We start from the raw sequence: 14,713 nt of genomic DNA, 5'->3' as shown, positions 1-14,713 counted from the left end.
TCAACATGGAACTGACACTTATCATCTAAAAGAATGCCATCCTAGAACCGTCCAAATCCAGATTCCGAAGCAACCACAGCACCAAGACTGCCCTACTCGCCGCCACAGACGACATCCGCACCCTCCTGGACCGAGGCCACTCCACAGCCTTCATCCTACTTGACCTGTCAGCAGCCTTCGACACCGTCTCTCACCGCACACTAGTTGCCAGACTACACGACGCTGGCATACAAGGAACAGCCCTGGACTGGATCCGATCGTTCCTCACCAGAAGAAGCCAAAGGATCAGACTACCACCCTTCCTCTCCGCCCCCACGAAAATCACCTGCAGAGACCCACAGGGGTCATCACTGAGCACGACCCTCTTCAACATCTACCTGGCCCCCCTTGCAGCCATCTTCTGACAACACGGCCTCAACATCGTATCCTACGCCAACGCCACTCGCTCATCCTCTCCCTCACCAGAGACTACACCTGAGCAAAACTCATCTTCCAGAAAGGAATGCCAGACATCACAGTCTGGATGAACAACAGCTGCCTCAAACTCAACGCCACGAAGACAGAAGTCCTCATCCTTGGAACCACCCAGTCAGCATTGGAAAAACACCTGGTAGCTCACCGCCCTCGGAAGCCCACCTACCCCCTCAGACCACGCCAAAAACCTCAGCATCGTACTCAACTCATCACTCAACATGAACTGACAGGTCAACGCCGTCACCTCCAGCTGCTTCAACACCCTTTGCATCCTTCGCAAGACCTCCAAATGGATACCCCCTGAGTTAAAGAAGACAGTCACCCAGGCACTCATCACCAGCAGACTGGACTATGGAAACGCACTCTACGCCAGCATCAACAAGTCCCTACTCCGCAAACTCCAGGCAATACAGAACACCGCAGTCAGACTCATCCTCAGCATCGCACGGCACAAACACATCAGCCAACACGTACGGAGACTCTACTGGCTCCCCATGGAGAAGAGAGTGCCCTTGAAAGTCCTCACCCATGCCTACAAATGCCTACACAACAACTGACCTAAACACCTCAACGACAGAATCAACTTCCACTTACCCAAACGAAACCTCTGATCTTCCAACCTCGTACTGGCCGAAACCCCAGCGCGCATCCACAGAGCCAGAGCAGGCGGAAGATCGTTCTCTCACATTGCAGCCAAGACCTGGAATGACCTGCCTGCAGACATTAGACGCGCCCCCTCTCTGAACACCTTCAGGAAGACTCTCAAGACCGGGCTCTTCGGCTAAACAGATCTGCGTACCCTCCCTTCCCCTCAGCGCCTTAAAATCCCCACAGGCGAGTAGCGCGCTTACAATACCCTGATTTATTGATTGATTGAAATATATTTAAAACTCACATGTATTATTTGAAGTGTTGCACAGTAATTAAAACATTCATTATAGAAAGGGGTTTTTATTTGGAGGTCTTCAATAACAAGTACAAAGCCAGTAATAGCTATAATTTCCCAACAACAATTCTGATATTGTGATTTTAGTTTAACAATAATGTTTTATTCTGTTTCTGTAAAATACTTGCTGTTAATAAATTTCACAGGTAACTAACTATACAGGAACATCAAGGATGAGGCAAACAGGTCAGGGGGAGGTAAGGTCGGTAATATAATTAATAATAACAAGTTGTGAAGAGTAGTCAGACATTTATCTTGTGAAACAAGCTGCCCTTGAGGTCGTGTGTTCTCTAGATGTTTGCACTCATGAGAGGGAAGTGAAGCCAACGAGAAGGGCCTACCATGCACCTACGTGGTGTATTCATTTATGTACTTATTTACAGAGCACTCGGCCACTCCGTCAGTATTATGGTGCAAAGAGATGACTGAAGAGTGCTGGGAGATCATATGGTGGGAAACAGGAAGCCACACTTACTAAGAGGATCAGCAGCAGAAGAGAGATTTCTGAAAGCTGATTGGACGTTTTCTTGAGGCCAAGGAGGAACCATGCTGATTGCCTGGAGTGCATGTGGTGAGTGTGAGAGAACATTGTATGTAATTTGCAGGTGGAATTTGGCAGAGTGGACAAATGAGACTAGCAAGCAAGAGTTGAGAGGGAGATATTTATTCTGTAATATGTCTAGAGGAACTCTTGTCAGGGCCCACATTAAGACAAACCAAAACAAAAGGCTTGGGAGAGACCCGTTCAATAGCTAAACTTGACAAAAGTGCAAACATCGTGCAGAACTAGCAGGTTCAGCATCCCTAGTGGACAGAAATAGGTCTGGTAAGATTTTACTCTGCTGCTGAACAGAGAACATTGATGATTGAGATATTGGACCTGGGTCTACGAGTGAACACCAGTCAGTTAGATGAGGGGCTTCAACAATCCTCATGTTTCTGAAGCTCAGAAGTGGGCATCTACGATTTCCTTCCATATGTACGTAGCCAGTTGGGGTTCCACCTGATGAAAGTTGCAGAGTTCAAGTTGGGCTGGAGGCAAAGGTTCATGCTTTTTATTATGAAGAACCCCTTTATCAAGGCAAAAGTTGGGAACGGAGCACAAACTCATCTACTCAAATAAGGCTACATTTGTAAATTGAATTCAGACCTCCTGGTCCACAGCAGGAAGGAGAATGTCAATTTGTGAGCTGCTTAGAAGTGGTGGGCCGGTGAAATAAAACAGTAAAAAGAACTATCAGTGCAAAAGAAACTGCTTGCGAAGCCTGAGGGTCGAGTTTGAGAGATGAACTGACATATCACTGAAGGGAGTGGGAAATGGACAGCACAAGGAAGATGTTTTTTATGACGTTATGTCTTTGGAGACAAAGAGAACAGCTATACTTAAAATATATGCACTTGAAAATAAATGTGATGTTTAGCTTCCGAATATGGTTTGAGTGGACTTTCAGAAAACACACAAAAGTTGATGGACACATTGCTTGCAAGTAATCCAAACCACTTGAAATACCCATTGGTAGCATTCCAACTCATCGTTTTTCACCTACCTTGCCACTAGAGACAGAGGCCCACTTTATGCAGATAAAGTACAGCCCCTCATGGAAAGATGTCAACCGAGACTGCCCGGCGATGCCCTATTAGGTCTGTCTGTTAGGTATAGCTTGGATCCAGGCATAGCACACAAGGGTCCCTGGTCTAGGCATAACCCTTGCCACTTATGGCATTACCTAAAACAGAGGACTGGCCCAATGTTTTTCTAAATGAAAAGCAAGTAGAAACCACAGAACCACAGAAAAAACGAACCTACCTTGTTGTTGATTTCTCGTACGCGAGTTGTCCCTGAAAAATACATCTCTGCTGTACTGGAGGATACTGGGATAGGGACACAATAATGTGGGGGTAAAGGGAAGAAAACACTGAGACTGCTACAGTGTGTCACAAAGAAATAATACCAAGATAGAGTAACACTGGCAATGTAGAAGAGTAAGACAAACATTAATGCAAATAATTAGAGACATTCACACTGGAACAAGGACAAACAGACCATGAAACACTGACAAAGGACCGATGAAATACAGAATCTGAAGCAGGAAGGCTCCACTAACAACACTGAAAAGGTGAGAAGTTTGCTCGGGGTCAGAGAGACACAATTCTCCATAACAGAATTAAGGAATAGAAGTGGAAGTGATGACTAAGAATCCCAAATACTGACAAGCGTTGGCAAAGCCAGTAGGCTTCACCCATTGAGAGAGCTAGCTATTGGCTTTGTTAATGTCTTTTCACCATGTTGTACAGCAGCCTGGAGTAAAGTAGAGTAGAGGAGTGGGGTAGGGTGGAATGGAGTGGCATGGAGTAGATTGGCTTGGAGTCACATAGAGTACAGTGGAGCAGTATAGAGTGGAGTTTCATAGAGTAGATTGACGTGGAGTAGAGTGTAGTGGACTGGCTTAGGTACAGTGGGGTAGAGTGCAGCGGCATAGAGTGGATTGCCATAGAGTAGGGTGATGTAGAGTGGAGTGGGTGGACTTCAATTGAGTGGATTGGTATGGCGTAGATTGGTATGGATTGGCGTATAGTAGAGTAGAGTGGCTTGGAGTAGAGGGGTGTAGAGTGACACTGTGTGGAGTGGGATAGAGTGGCATTGTGTGGAGTGGCACGGCATAGAGAGAAGAGGCTTAGAGTGTAGGGACATAGAGTGCAGTGGAGCAGAGTAGAATGGTGTATAGTGCACTGGTTTAGACTACAGTGGTGCAAAGTGGTGCAGAGTAAAGCAGCCTGGAGTACAGTGGTGCAGAGTAGAGTGACATACATAGAGTTCAGTAGGGTAGAGTGCAGTGGCGTAGAGTACAATGGTGCAGAGTATAGTGGTGTAGAGTGCAGTTGTGCAGTGTAGAGTGGTGCAGCGTAGAGTGCATTGGCACAGAGTAGAGTAGTGCAGAGTGCTGCGGCATAGAGTAGAGTGGTGCAGAGTAGATTAGAGTGACTTAGAGAGCAGTGGTGTAGATGACAATGCTGCAGAGTAGCCTACCGTGGTGTAGAGTGGTGCAGAATACAGTGTAGTGGCATAGAGTTGAGTGGAACAGCATAGAGTGTTGTGGTGAAGAATGCAGTGCCATAAAATACAGTGGCATATAGTAGATTAGAGTGACTGAGAGTGCTGTGGCATAGAGTAGAGTGGTGCAGAGTAGATTAGAGTGGTGTAGAGCAGATTAGATGGACGTAGAGTAAATAATAATAATTAAACCATTTGTAGAGCGCATGGTTACACTATAACAGTGTGTCCCCGCGCTAGAGTACAGTGGTGCAGTGTAGAGTGCAGTGGCATAGAGTGGTGCAAAGTAGAGTGGCATGGAGTGCAGAGGCATAGAGAAGTGCAGAGAAAAGTGGACTGGAGTAGAGTGCAGGGGCTTAGAGTAGAGTGGTGCAGAGTAGAGTTGCCTAGAGTGCAGTGGTGCACAGTTGAGTGCTGTAGAGGTGTCAAGTGGTGCAGTGGCATAGAGTGGTGCGGATAAGAGCACCGCGGCATAGAGTGCAGTGGTGTAGAGTGGCGTAGAGTAGAGTGGAGTGGTGTTAAGTGCAGAGGTGCAGAGTAGACTGCAGTGTTTTAGAGTGGTGCAGAGTAGAGTGCAGTGGCTGGTAGTGCAGCGGTTTAGAATAGAGTACAGTGGCGTAGAGTGGTGCAGAGAAGACAATAGTGACATTTAGTGCAGGGGCATAGCGTAGAGGGGCGCAGAGTAGCATGGTGTAGAGACATAGAGTGGTGCAGCAACCTAGAGTGCAGTGGTGCAGAGAGGCATGGAGTGCAGTGGTGTGGCGTACAGTTTCATAAAGTACAGTGGCATAGAGTGGTGCAGAGTAGAGTGCAGTGGCGTACAGTGGGTCAGAGTAGAGTGCAGTGGCATGTAGTGCAGTGACATAGAACATACATAGAATAGAGTGGAGTGGTATAGAGTGGCGCAGAGAAGAGCAGAATAGCATAAAGTGCAGTGGGGTAGAGTGGTGCAGAGAAGATCAGGCAGAGTGGCATTGAGTGTTGCAGTGTTGAGTAGAGTGGCAAAGAGCGCAGAGGACTGCGGTGCAGTGGTATAGAGTGCAATGACGTTGAGTAGAGTGGTGCATAGTAGAATGCAGTGGCGTAGACTACACGGTAGGGGAGTGTGAGGGAAAAGAAGCTACATGGAAGGGGATATGGGAGACAGACTGAAAACACAAGCACTCGTTCGTAGGGTTGGAACACAAATACCCTTGCTGATAGTAACTCCAAATCTATGTCAGCTACAGGAAGAGAGGCAGATTGGAAGCCTCAAACGCTGCACAAGGTCTGAGTGACACAAGCACTGATGCAATGTTTAGGAGCACTTTGATTGACAGCGTGAAACACACACACTTGCACTGGGAAAGAGATATTCACAATTGGCACTCAAATTCGGAACACTGAAAATTGCACAGGGAAACACCAGAGTTTGCTTTGCTTTTTGCATATTTGCACAAACCCAACATTTCTCAGCAAGGTTGCTGTTATTTTTAATGGACGGGCACACCAGAGGACACGCTGTCATTTAATGGCGAGTGATTTCTAATAGGGCACACACAGAATGGCAGCTTTACTTTTAATGGCACTTCACCCCAGTTTAGGTGGCAGGTTTTAACTTCCGAAATATATTCGGGGAAGGCAATAATTGTTGCAAGTCTCTTAATTCCGATGCGTGGCAAAACGGATTTATTGCACATATAGAACTTTGGCGGTCATCTCATAACGAGTGCATGTGGGAAGGCACTGGCAGTCCTCCGAAGGAATTCCCTACATTTGGGGGCAGTACCAGCACTTGTTGGCATTTACAACTGGGAACCCGAGGACTGTATGGAAATAACATTAACTGTTCTCTGAGTGTTTCACTCTCCTTCCTGCTAGAGCGCAGACTGGTGCAAAGTAACAGAAACGCGCACTGCATTGTGGGTCATTGAGTAACAGACCTTTCATGACCCATGCCTGATTTGTGATGGGTGGCACAGGCCTAGCCCCAGCGACCCTTCAAACACACCTGTAAATTGTAAACCGTATGAGATCGTCCTTTCAGTTTACGCAAGGGGTGGTGCAGAGTCCATCACAGCTCAGCTACAATTTGACTCTCGTGCTCTAGCGAGACGACCATGGCATAGGCATTTGCTGAAGGGGTGTCCTTCGTACGTTCTCATCACAAGTTTGTAGCCTGGCTGACCCAAAGCCAAAGCTCAACAGGGCTACATAACTGACTATTTCAGCAGGGCTAGCATACAGTTCCCATGACTGCACACATGCGTATGGACAGGGATGGTTTACTTTCATCGTGACAACACAAGCTCTCCTCAGGAGGGTTGCTATGCATTTGAAGAGACGATGCCAGCTCTTCTCAGCAAGGCTTTTATGCTCCTTGTTGGCATGTCTCTGCAGGCATACGCAGTCTTGGAAGGAGCATTACTGAGTCACCCGAAGAGTGCTTCTATTCATGTAGCCAAGCAGGGACAACCTTGTCAGCAAGGCGCCACACTTTCAGTGAAGCTTTCGGGGCAGGTCAGCAGGTCGGCTTTTCCTTCAGCAGAACGGACGTGCGTCCTAACATGTGCGCGAACAGCTGCTAAACTTGTAAAAAGACGTCACCAGCACTTGTAAACACTACGTTTAATAAAGCACTTCAGCATTTATGATCAGGGCTTTTACATTTTAGATGTGACACTACAGACACCTCTTGTTAGGTTTTGTATATTTAAGTGGGCAGTGAAGGAACATGATTTTTGCGAATAATCATGTTTGATCAAGTCTGCTCATAAGTGTGTTATTAATACACATAATTAGCAGTGTGAAACTTATTAACATGTGAAACTTTCAAAAGCAAAATGTGAAAATGTGCAAGAAAAACACGACACGATTAGTAAACAGAAGTTGTAATGTTTAATGTGCAGAAAGCATGACAAATATGACGTTTTTACAAGAACTAGAATGACACCAGAGAGAAAGTTAATAAAAGCAAAACTTATAAGTAGAATTTTGATAACCATTAATAATGAAAATGCTTAGAATAAAATGGTTCATGATTATGTTTTCTCCTTTATAACAAGAGAGTAGTTGATTAAGTAATACATCATATTTTGAAATTGGGTTACGTTTTTTAATCTAATTAGAATATTGAATCCTTAATTTCCGTTTCCCTATGTATTTTCTCTTTATTTCTTAAATAGTAATGCATGTGTTTTATTCTTCAGAAAATTGACAATTTATACTTTTTCTTTGAAAGCCTCAAACCCTGCTAGAGTTACTTTTTCCTTTTATTAAACTAGGCCTAAAAAAAGAATGCGCTTTGTCCTTCGTTATTTCCAAAATGCTGATTTATTTGTTTCGTTGTGCTAAGTATATCACTAGAATTTCATTTCTATGGTTGGAGTATTTCTTTCTATGAATAATTGTGTCGACTATGTTGTAAGCTGATGTGGAAGCGAGTGTGAGGACATGAAGAAGTTTCAAGTTCCTTCCCTGCTTCCGTGGAATGATGACATCTTTCATAGTAACAATGGACTGTCTTGTTGAAATTGTGGATGACATAGCTTGTAGAATGATCACCTCATGAACTTAACCAATGGGATTGTGTAGAACTGTCAAAATGAAACAATAAGGGGTTGGATTGTGAACATCTTGTGGTGTAATTATTTCCATGGGAAAATAATTTGGGAGTAGCTCTTCTATGAAAAGAGAGGCTTTTGCTGCAATATTCTCTCCATGCTACTCTGGCTGGCTATAATCCTTGCATATACTGGGAGTGACACGCTGTCAGTCCGAACCTGATTCTCTTTGAACAATAACTGTTCTGATTACCTTGCTCTTCATTGGCTGGTGATTTTACTCAGGCTATACCTTTTTGAGTGAAGGGTTAGCTACTTCTGACTATTGCACGCTGAGCATTAGTTCAGTGATCCTAGGTTCGTATGAATCTTGTATTGCAATGCATTATTTTCTTTATTTCTCTCTCTCACTCTACTCTCACACTTGTTATTGATTATGATGTATTTGTCTTGAACTGTATTTCATTGATTTTGCCTGTAAGACTGGAATAATATTGAATTGACGTTACTAATATATTCGGTGTATTGACTACTCATATTTTGATAATTTAGATAAAAGTGATTTGATAAAGTATACAGTTTGTCTTTATTAGTGAAATTTTTAACAATGATGCATGCAGTGACTATTATGGTTGTTTAGGCTTTTCTTTCATTATAGGTCCTCATGAAGGAAATAGCATCCGTCTTTCATTATGTTATGTTATGTTATGTTAAAGAAATTTGTTACCGCGCACAGACACCAATTGGTTTCATGGCGCTCACAGACAAAGCAGGGATGCAAGGCAGAAGGGTATAGACAGTGGGATTAAACAAAAACTAACTGAAAAAGATGGGTCTTGAGAAGTGTACGGAAGTTAATATAATCGGGGCAGAGTCGGATAGGAGAGGGAAGGGAATTCCAGGTTGAGGGAGCAAGGAAAGAAAAACAGGAGCCACCATGTTTTTTACGTTTAAACCTGGGGATGATTAGAAGATTGAGAACAGAAGAACGGAGGTTCCTCAGAGGAATGTGACGTTTGAGGCTGAGGGAGGTGAAGGCAGGAGCGAGAGCCAGAAGGGACTTAAAAACAGTACAGCCCATTTTGAAAATACAGCGGGAAGCGACCGGGAGCCAATGCAATCTCTTCAACAGGGGCGAGACATGTTGGTGCTTTGGCTGTTGGAAAACCAATCTGGCCGCCTGGTTTTGTACCAGCTGGAGCCGATGAAGATGCTAGGCGGGGATCCCCACATACAAGGAATTGGCATAGTCAATACGGGAGGTGACGAGGGCCATAATGACTAGTATGAGAGCCTCAGTGGAGAGGAACCTACGGATTTTACAAATTCTGCGTAGATGGTAAAAGCAGGCCGAGGTGACAGTATTAATTTGAGGTCTCATCGATAGGTCGCTGGAGATGATAACACCAAGGCTCCTCACGGAATTGACAGGGCAGGGTGGAGGGCCAAGAGCTTGAGGCCAAAAGCTGGAGCTCCAAGGATTAGAGGGCCCTCCTGTCAGAACCAACTCCGTCTTGCTGGGATTGAGCTTCAGCTGACTAAAATTCATCCACTCAGAGATGGTAAGCATGGTGGATTGAAAGTTAGAACGGGAGGAGTGAGAGGGATCAATGGGAAAGATTAGCTGTAGGTCGTCCGCATAATTAAAAATAGTGACAGGGGTGTGGCGGAGGGAGACTAAGAGAGGTTGCATATGAAGATTAAACAGAAGAGGCGATAGAGCAGAACCCTGGGGGACACCACAGGAGAGTGAGGATTGGGGGGCAAAGAAAGTGGACAGCTGAACCGATTGGGAACGCCGGTGGAGAAAAGAACCAATCCAGGTTAAAGCCAGGCCCTGGATGCCCGCATTTTCGACACGGTCGAGCAAGATGGCATGGTCGACCGTGTCGAAAGCAGCCGACAAATCTAATAGAACCAAGGCCTGGGCCAGGTTCCTATCAGCCCCCTGTCTCAGCGCATCCATCACAGCCACGATGACAGCTTCAGTAGAGTGGGCCGGTCTAAAACCGGCCTGCTGATCATCAAGGAAGTGAGATTTTTCAATGAAGGCGCTGAGGCAGCGGGTGACGTAGGTCTCCAGCACCTTCCCCAGATAGGGGAGGAGGGAGATCGGCCGATAGTTGCTTAGAACAGCTGGGTCCAGGCCCGGTTTTTTAAGAATAGTCACCACAACTGCTTTTTTGAAAGCATCAGGGACAGAGCCTGTGGCAAGTGAATAGTTAAGAAGATCTAACGGGGGACCTGGGCAGGCCAGAAAGGCGGCTTTCAGGATATGCGAGGGACAACAATCAGTAGGAGATCCAGTACTGACTACGTGTAATAGGGAGATGAATTCTGATTGAGAAATGGGGGGAAATTCATGCAACCGGCAGGGATTCATGGGGGGTAAGGCGCAAACATTAGGTGAGGAAGGGGAGGGAATATTGGTTTTAATGGTAGTGATTTTGTCAATAAAAAATGAATTGAGGGTGTCGCAGAGAGCCTGTGAGGGTTGGGGCTGGACTGTGACACGGTCAGGAAGAGAAAGTTCAGCTACAATGGAGAAAATGTCCTTGGTTTTTGAAGCAGAACTGAGAATTTTCGGAGAGTAATAGGAAGATTTAGCCAATAAAATCGATTTTTTGTACAATTTTAATAGATCCATATAGGCAGTTTTTAATGCGGGATCGTAATTCCGTCTCCACCGGCGCTCAGCTTGTCGAAGGGCTAATTTGTCCAGTTTAAGTTGGTCAGTAAACCAGCGCTGAGCGTCATGCGGGCGTTTATTTCTGATAATTCTCACTGAAGCGACTACATCGCTTGCTTGTTTTAGCCATTGATCAAGGATGGCAGTTTGCGAGTTAATCTCAGTAGTCTCATTAGGAAGAGTAGTAGACAGAATGGAATGGAAGTGAGAGGTATCAGCACGCTTCCAGTTGCGTGCCGAGAAATTAGACACAGATGGAGGGCGAGTAAATGGGGTGAATTTTAAAGAAAAAGAAATAAAAGAATGATCAGACCAAGTACACGGATAGACTGAAGGGGAGGAAATGTCCAAGTTTGTCGTCCACACTTGGTCGAGAATATGACCTTTATTGTGAGTAGCTACTGAGATGTGCTGCAAACAATTCAAGCCACATAATAGTTCTGTGAATTCCACTGACAAGCCGCTTTCCCTGGAGTCCAATGGCCAGTAGTTGAAATCGCCAACAATCAAAATACTGGCCGAATTGATGACTAACCGGGAAATGAAATTACCAAATTGGGAAGGAAAAAGGGGCATATTGTCGGGAGGACGATAAGCAAGGACACAGATAAAAGAAAATTTGGGGGAAGTAAATTTCAACGTGAGAATATCAGAATTTGGAATAGGAGTGGTTACCAGATTTGTAAAGTGGAAGTGGGAACGAATGATGGCAGCAACCCCCCCACCCGTTCTGCCCGTCACCCTATTGGACTGAAGGATATAGAATCCCGGGGGGATGGCAGTAAGGATGTCGGGGGTGGAGTCCTCATTTAACCAGGTTTCGGAGAGAAGCAAGACATCGATATTACCATTGTCTAACAGTTGGAACACTTCCAATTGATGCTTGGGGAGCGAACGAGTATTAAGGTAGACAATGGAAATAAGATGAGGTGGTAATGAGCTATTCAAAGAGGACGGGGTGTCAACATTAAAATGAGGAGCGGAAGTGGGCGTCTCAACCCGATTGGGATGAGAATGATAAGGCGTCCAGATACCACAGGCTTGAGCAATACCAGCAGCATGGGAATCAAGGGGTCTAAAATATCGAAGGGAATATAAGTCCTGGGAGGAGTAAGTAAGGCGGCGCACAGTATGCGTGGCCCCGGGTCCCGGTCGGCCGCGGACGGGCGCAGACGGGCTTAACTTTGGTGCCACTTCGGCGCGGAGTCGGCGCTCCCGCTGCGCTCGTCCGCTGCGCTTCCGCCAGGTCGCCATTTATACTAAGTATATCAAAGACGTGGGGAACCCAATCAACCCTTGTAGGCTCGGGCAGTCAATTGTCAAGGTAAAAAGTGGCTACAAGGGAATTCATTCAATGCTTTTCAAATATATGACATTTTTTGGTTCATTAAAGAATTGAAACCTGTGTATCCATAGGATTACTTAGACTACTAGTCAAAAATATTTCTTTACGGAGCAAGCAACATTTAAATGTAGAAGAAAAGAAGAGACACACAGCAGTAAAGGTTATATTGAAAATCAATTGTATTGGCATGAATCACAAAGTAAATTGATGGGGACAAGTGGAACAAAACTAATAAAAGGTCATGGAAAGCGATGTGTTAACATCCTATCGACAGTCCATCACATTCACATCAGCTCCATAAAATGATAAGGAAAAACAGAATCATAAATGAAACTTGATATCCTTCTTTGTACAAAATGGCTGTGGAGTTGATGCTTTATGTCGACGTTTCGGTCTTGTAAGCTGACGTCTGTAAGACCATCATCAGGACTATATTTTCATCGAATAAAAACCCCTTGGGTATATACAGAGTCTGAAGCCAATCTTGAAGATGGGCACCTTGTGAAGCAGATTCTTCAGAAGGGTCTGGTTAAGTTCCTCTATTCAATCGAGGTTTATAAGATGGCAGTTTGGATGAGTATGTTTTGTATGCCAACAGGGCGGATGAAATCCTTGGAAATAATTTTGTAGGTAAGGGCGCTCCGGTATCACTCGGTTAAGCCGTCTCTGGTTGTATGTAACCATACATACAACCAGAGACGGCTTAACCGAGTGATACCGGAGCACCCTTACCTACAAAATTATTTTGTAACCATACATACAACCAGAGACGGCTTAACCGAGTGATACCGGAGCGCCCTTACCTACAAAATTATTTCCAAGGATTTCATCCGCCCTGTTGGCATACAAAACATACTCATCCAAACTGCCATCTTATAAACCTCGATTGAATAGAGGAACTTAACCAGACCCTTCTGAAGAATCTGCTTCACAAGGTGCCCATCTTCAAGATTGGCTTCAGACTCTGTATATACCCAAGGGGTTTTTATTCGATGAAAATATAGTCCTGATGATGGTCTTACAGACGTCAGCTTACAAGACCGAAACGTCGACATAAAGCATCAACTCCACAGCCATTTTGTACAAAGAAGGATATCAAGTTTCATTTATGATTCTGTTTTTCCTTATCATTTTATGGAGCTGATGTGAATGTGATGGACTGTCGATAGGATGTTAACACATCGCTTTCCATGACCTTTTATTAGTTTTGTTCCACTTGTCCCCATCAATTTACTTTGTGATTCATGCCAATACAATTGATTTTCAATATAACCTTTACTGCTGTGTGTCTCTTCTTTTCTTCTACATTTAAATGTTGCTTGCTCCGTAAAGAAATATTTTTGACTAGTAGTCTAAGTAATCCTATGGATACACAGGTTTCAATTCTTTAATGAACCAAAAAATGTCATATATTTGAAAAGCATTGAATGAATTCCCTTGTAGCCACTTTTTACCTTGACAATTTATACTAAGTGGCGTAAACCACTAGACCGCTAACCTGCAAGGTGGAGAGGCAGGGCGGAAGTGGTGAAGAGCAGGAAGTGGCGCTCGTTTAGGCGACCCTCCGCGCAAACGGCACAATGCCGGGGCGGAACGGGGTCCAGAGCGCGAAAAATCAGGTAAGCAAGTTGCCGTGCCCAGTACTTGAATAACACAAACACTTTGCGCAGATATTATCAAATAACAAATAACAATTTTAAAAGTGCAGCTAGTAGTCAGCTGAGTGAAATAATTAAAAACACATCAATAGCGCTATCACACACCCGCAGCTATCACACACCCGCAGCCTTACTCGCCACGTTTGTCTGAGTCCCTATTAGCTCTCCAATGATCTATCAGATGACCAGATGCTTATAAAGGTTATAGAGTTTCTCTGGGCCCAAACTGTTAGACGAAATAAAGTTTCCAGACATGATATTGGAAATATTTGTGTAGGAGTATAACATTTACACAGCTTCCTCTGGATCAGTTTCTGGTAGCTTTATCGGATGGTTAGTTTAGACTAAATATACTAGGTAATGAAGAGACAGACGCTTATTGACTACGCTATTTTATGTTATATGTTGTGGTCAGTCATTGACCTTCATGGAAGTAACAGGTCGGTCATTGGCCTAAGATCCCGAGATAAGCCTAAGGGCAGTCTTAGTGTAGCATACACTAAGCGGCCGATTCCTATTTCGGATGAAAGGGCTCCAAACAACGTTCGGAGCCTTTCTGCCCGCATCAGAATGTGCCGGCCGGATTTCTTTCCAACGGAGCCATTCCGATGGGCTTGGTCAGAAAGAAATACGACTCGGATTCCCGGATGACTTACGACGGGCTCAGAGAGCCCGTCCGCCGTCCAGAGATCCCTCAGTGCTCCCCCGGCTGTCCCTTTACGACTGAGGGAGTACAATGCCAGTTTTTCACTGCCTTTTTGTGCCGGTGTTTATGGCACGAACAGGCAGTCATAAATTGTCTTTGGGGGCCCCCAATAGGGCCCCCTTGGGTGCGAGGCCGCTGAATGCCAGCCTGGGGGCACCTATGGTGCCCCTCTGTTGATCGCTGCACCCGATGGCAGACACCTTGGGGTGCCGGCCACAGGGTGCAGGGATGAACTGCACCCCTCCATTTCACAATGCGAGCATGCATTCCGGGCAGAATGCATGCTCCCACTGTTTAACAT

The sequence above is a fragment of the Lissotriton helveticus genome, chromosome 5_1 (assembly GCF_964261635.1).
Source record: "Lissotriton helveticus chromosome 5_1, aLisHel1.1, whole genome shotgun sequence".
Classification (NCBI taxonomy): domain Eukaryota; kingdom Metazoa; phylum Chordata; class Amphibia; order Caudata; family Salamandridae; genus Lissotriton; species Lissotriton helveticus.
Note: the sequence above shows the minus strand (reverse complement) of the source record.